We start from the raw sequence: 6,376 nt of genomic DNA on the forward strand, positions 1-6,376 counted from the left end.
CTAATATATTATGGGTTTAGTACACTTATGCACCGTAAATAATTTTTATACATTGAGGTCTTATTTACTTGTTGTAACAGGTAACACGTCTTATTTTTTAGATTTCAAATCTCACATTTTAAGGAGAGATAGATATCTTTTGAATGACCTAATAAATTATTTACACCGAGGGTATACAAATTAAACTCTATTATTATTAGCTTATTAGAAGTTGGAGGTGCACATGATATTTGGAAGTCCATGCACGTTCCCACATGCCTCTCAAGTTTGAGTCGTCTCAGTCTCTAAATTCTAAATTTCCGTTCCCACTTCTAATCTACAATTCAAATGATCCTATAAATCTCGTGCTCATTGAGGACTTCAAGAACGTGTTAACAAATTAAATGATTTCTACATGTGTATTATATGTATAAGTACGTGCGTACTCTCTAATATACGACTTGTAAAGCGACTCAAGCTATTTTAAACTTTACCCAAATTTTGGTAGTTCTTTTTCAACTTCATCTTATAAACGATAGGCCCCATTTATTTTCACTTAGAATGGGTCAAGAATTGAATTATTCATAACTCACTTCCTTAAGTATATTTTCGTTTTTTACAATCATTTATTTGTTCTGAATAGATATTAATTCATTCCGATCCTGGTACTAAGGTCTTATTTATTTGTCTTTAATGAAATACTATATCTTAATTATTCAGATTTTAGTTATTAAAGTATGTTGTTTTTTAAAAGTTTGAATCTTAATAATGAAAGTGCAAGAGGAGGGGGGGGGGTGAATGTAACTTTTACATTCGCATGGCCGACTAACTTGGAACCTTAGTCCACTATAAAGTAATGCAGTAATAAAGGCAGAAAGTAAATGTCACCAAGTATTTTATCTTCGGTTCCATTCAATGTGAATCCTAGTCAAAATTACATCGGGTTGCAAGAGAGTTTAAGTGGCAACCTTTTGTAAGTGGATTGGTACAATGGTTTGTTTGAATGGAGTTCCTATGTCTACACTCAAACACTCCTCGTAATCTTTTTTGATACAATGCCTCACAAACTATACTATATCTCTCCTTTTTTTTTGTTTACACTATATCTCGTATACAATGTTTGTGAAAAGTAAAATAAAGAACTTGAGAGTATGAGACCAAAGTATGTTTTTTTCTTAGGTCTCGTAGTCTTGAATAGATAGTCTTCAAGTGACTAGCCGTTGAACTCCTTTTCCACAGAGATGTCAACCCAAGAGAATTGATCCTTGTAAATTAGGAATGATCGAGATCCTAATTTCCAAGAATAATGCAAGAGCTCATTAATGTTGTAACATTTCTTCCTCTTTGTCATCACCCTTATTTAGAGCGATACTTGTTTCACATTCTTGATTTATAGTCAATGTTGTACAGCTGTTGCTTTCCTTATGCGTCATTTGCCTTGTTTGAATGGTACTTGTTTCCTTGTATATGCCAATTTGATTTAATACTTGAATTTCCATAATTGTGCCGATTTGATTGCTTGAATAAACTTTGATCTTTGTTACAAAAAATAAGCAAGAGCTTATTTTCTTCCTTGAAGTTCTTCTCATGCAAATCAAAATAGCTTATTCTTTTCTAAAATTTAAGAACCTTCTTCCGTCTATTGGGCTTTCGTCCACTGGCTTGATTGAGCCTTTGAGTATAGTACCTACACAATAATTTGTCATCATTAAAATCATAATACTAACACCTCTCTTTATGATGACAAAAAAATACTCGAAGTGTAGTCAACTTCCCTGTTTTAACTAGGTGAGTCTAATGCATGAATAATGCTCCCCCTGAGCAGTTGACTTCGCCCCCTGAATGGCTGACTCATCTATACTTGTGTTATATCCCGTATTTTTGTACATTGGAACAATCCGGATTAATTATGATAAGGTAAGGACAAAACTATTCCGGGATACAAAGTCGGGATTTTTGATCTTTGATTTTATTTTGAGTCATAAGTTGTGCATGAATTTGTTGGTATGGAACAATTAGGAAAATTTGGGACCAAAATTGGAATTAATGAAAGATGGAAATCATGCATTTTTTTCTTGTTCTAGCCGTGTAGTGTGGGAGTTGGCCCACACGGTGCATCAGACAATTTTAATTGGTCCAACACTTGTGTGGGCCAAGGGACACATGTACAAGTCTTGCTAGTATACAAAGATGACTTCTAAGTCATCTAAGTTCATTTCAACACTTAGAAAAAAAGAGCAAGAAGTTGAAAACCTCCAAGAGGCTCTCGGCCAAGGAGACAAAAATTGAAGATAATTTCTAGCCATTCCAAAATTATTCCTTTGATTCAAACCCACTAAGTTGAGGTCCCTAAGTAGCGTGGAAGTGTCGTTGGAGCGATCAACCCGCTAGTTTTCATCTTTGGAAACCCTAGCCTATTGTGGAATTAAAGAGGAAAGGTAAGATTTGATTATGTTTTGTATGTTATAAAGGTTGTATGCATGTTGTAGCATGTTAAAATGGATGAATATCATGAAAAATAGTATGTTGGAAGTGAGTTGTGTGCATGGTGTGCTAGCCGTGCAAGTGGGTGTGTGTTGTGTTGTGTTGAAGCTATGAATTTAAGTCTTGTTAGCATGTTGTGATTGTTGTAGAGTGGAGAAAGGAATGAGAATCATCTTTATATGTTGGTAGGAGGTGTTGGCCGAATGTAGGCCATTTATGTAGCAAGAAATGAATTAATATCGCTTAAGGTTTTAGTCGTAAATCCGTTATGAATTCTATGTTGGAAATGAATGTTTAATGACTCAAATTGATGTTGTAATTGTTGCGGACTGATTTGGAGGTTATTGTACATTTAATGTAATTTGTATATTGATGAGAATAGCATTGTTAGAATGTGAATTGTGGATGCAAATCATGATTTGGAAATAGGAATGTGCTAAAGTGAGGTTCTCGGGTTTGAAATTTGAATTCGGGTAGATTGGAGCAATTTTTGGATTGTTGGAAATGTTATATGAATTGCTTAGAATGTCTTTAAATATGGTTGGTATGGGTTCGGGTTAATATTTGAATGTATAAGCATCGATGTTGGCTTGAAGGTAAGCCGTCGAATTGAATTTATGAATGTTGTTGAATGATGGAAGAGAGTTATTATTGTTGTATTGCCTTCCTGATTGGTTTGATGTTGCTAGGTTGGTTGTTGTTGTTGTTGTTGATTGATTTGGCCTAGTTAAATTCTAAGGTGGCCTATTTACAAGGGAAAATATTTTAATTTCGTAGAATTAAGGGCTAAATTGGAATTAAATGCCCAAATGTTTCTAGCTAATGTTTGGCATATTATGGCTTGTTTGTAGACCTTGGGCAGCCCGAGGCGTAGGTCGACATTAGCTTGAGCTTGGAGTAGTTTGGAGAGCGTTTTAGGTATGTAAAGCTCCATTCTTTCTTTTTGGCATGACTTAGTTTCAAATAGGCTATGACACGAGCCTCGAGGAAACTCTATTCTCGCAATCCGAGCATGTCTATGATACGCACTAGTTTCTTGATATTCATATGTTGATGTTATGAAATATCGATCCTATGTCCTTGGAATTATTGATTTGTAAAGGTTGCATGAAAGTTTGGTTTTTAAAGAGTTTATTCTTTAACGATTCAAAAACTACAAACGCCCATAACTTTCATAGAAAAGCTCGGATTGCTTTGAGATTTTCGTAGAAGGTTGTATGATGTAGGATAGATGTTTTCCCATAGGCGGGCCCAGCTCGGGTCTACACCCGTCCGTGGGTCCCGCGACGCTCCTTTATGTAATTTCGACAACTTTTGAAAGAAAATGTTGTAATTATTATTTCGATTTCACATATGACATTTTACTTATCTTTTGGATTTATGACAATGATTTTATGCATATGATTCCTCACGACTCCGCTCGTGCATTACGTATATCTTTAGCCGAGTCCCGGGCGGGATTCGGTTGTCGTGCGCACTTTGTTATACTCCGTGTTATCTTGTGATTATGGTTCGCGAGCTCCTCGCTCGAGGGCCGGGTTTCGCTTATATTGGGCGTTATCTTGTGTTTGGCGTTATCTTTGTGTTGTGATATGTGACGGGGATTCGGAGATTTGAAACTTTACGGTGTTATGCGTATTGTGTTATGGCGCCATCGACGGAGGCGACCATATATTTCGTGCCCCATGCATGATTTGTATTTTGAAAGTAAACATTTTGATATTTTTGAATATGTACTTACTTTTCATACTTCTGTTTTGATTATTACCCAGATTTGTTACTGTACCTAGGGTTGTTCACGGTTTTGGTTAAAACCAAAATCAAACCGAAAATTTAACCAAACCGAATAAAAAAACCGACATTTGGTTTGGTTTGGTTTGATTTGGTTTTAAATTTTAAAAACCGATAATATTTGGTTTGGTTATGGTTCTATTAAAAAATAAATCCTAATAAATATGACCAAACCAAACGGAATAAATTATATACATAAATTTTATAATTATTTATATGTAGTATAATATTAGTTTTCATAAATAATTATAAATATTTTATACCTTTTAATCATTAATTTGATTTTTTACTACTTATTTCACGATGATTGTTTAAGGCCATTGTTTTTTAGAAGCCTATGTATTTTTAAGAAGGACTTTTAACACTTTAGGGGTCGTTTGGTGCTTGGTATAAGCTGGAATATCCCAACACTAATTTTTTGTACCACGTCTGGTAGAAGGTATACCAAACAAGTTATAAAATGCATCCCAACTTAAAAGATGGGATATCCCTTCTTATCCCACTTGTCCTGGGATTATTTTATACCATCTAAAAGATAGTATAAAATAATCCCAAGAGATGGGATAAATTGGTTGGGATTATACTCAGATAATTTTGGCTACCTACCAAACGACCACTAAGTGTTAAGTGTAAACCTACTAACAGAAGCTCATGTTAGAGTCTAATGTCTTTAACTTAAATTTTTAATCTTTCTTTGTCAGCCATTTGATTTTAGGTTGTTTCTTCTTTTTTTCCAAATTTATACATTTCTTTTTCTTGTCTGAATGGGTCCTAAAACTTCTAATATTTTTCATATAAAAGGGCCAGAGCATTGTAGATTTGGAGGTTCCCAAAGAAGATACTTTCATGAACATCACGCATTTGCCGCAACTCAAGCATACGGTAATGCCCTAATACTTCTTCCACGGGTAATCCTTCTAAAAAAGGTAAAAGAATAACTCTTTTTTGTAGTCGAGACCCTAACCTTGGCCCTTGGGGACAATGATAAAAAAACATCCGAAGTTTGGGATCATTACACAAATTTTTTTAATAAAAGGGGAGAATTAAGGGCAAAATGCAAGTACCGCTCAAAAATTGGGGTCATTACACAAAGTTTTTTTATTTCATATATTTTATTTTATTTTTAGTAGTCTTTATGTTTAATTAATATGTATGTTTGTAACAACAACTAAAAGCTCTTATGCTTTACTTTATTTCCAGGTATGTGTATTAAGATGACAAAAATGATGCAGCCACTACTAAGTTAGTTTTTAGCTCTATATGTAATAGTTTAGCAACTTTCGGCAACTTGAGTACTACACTATCACTAATAGTGAAAATATTTCTATGTCATGTTCCATTCTTTAAACTATAAATAAAAGTTATCGTTTGAACAAAAAAAAAGACATGTCTTTTTTAACTTTTAATGTTTTACCGATAAGTCTTATGGGCTCGCTAGTCATAAACCGAAAATCGAACCAAACCGAACCAAACCGACAATAACCAAACCGGTGGTTATTATTTTTATTTGGTTTTGAGGTTATGGTTTTAGACATTTTAAAAACCAACTAGAATTGGTTTGGTTATGGTTTTAATCAATAACCGACCCGAACGAACCATGAACACCCTACCATGCATGCATACCTTTGCATACTCGGTCTCTTCCGTGCGACCCCCTTTCTTGAGCTGCTTGCGTTTTCATGCCCGCGGTACGGACGCACGAGTTTGGTGATCCACCGGTTTAGGACACCTTTCCGCCGTTTGGAGTGCTCCCCTCGTTCGGAGCTCACATTTTTTGGTATATATTCGTTCGTTGCATTGTATATATTTGTTCATGGGTACGGCGGGGCCACATCATCATATTATGATTACGATACCGTACATTTTAGAGGTCTGTGGACATGTATGTGGGTTATACCCGATACATTACGATTGTGTTTTGGCACTGATATATGTACAGGCGATCCCATTCGCAAATGGGGGCCTCGTCGGCTTGCATTTGTATTTTTTTTGGGCCGTTGCGCCATTTAAAAGCCTTCCCGGGTTTGATATATATACGGTTTTGTTTGAGATGTGTTTGCGACGAGTTTGATATAATGCGAGACGGCGTATGATATTTGTGTGTATAAGCCATGTTTTTCGA

Source organism: Lycium ferocissimum, chromosome 5 (genome assembly GCF_029784015.1).
Source record: "Lycium ferocissimum isolate CSIRO_LF1 chromosome 5, AGI_CSIRO_Lferr_CH_V1, whole genome shotgun sequence".
NCBI classification, from domain to species: Eukaryota; Viridiplantae; Streptophyta; class Magnoliopsida; order Solanales; family Solanaceae; genus Lycium; species Lycium ferocissimum.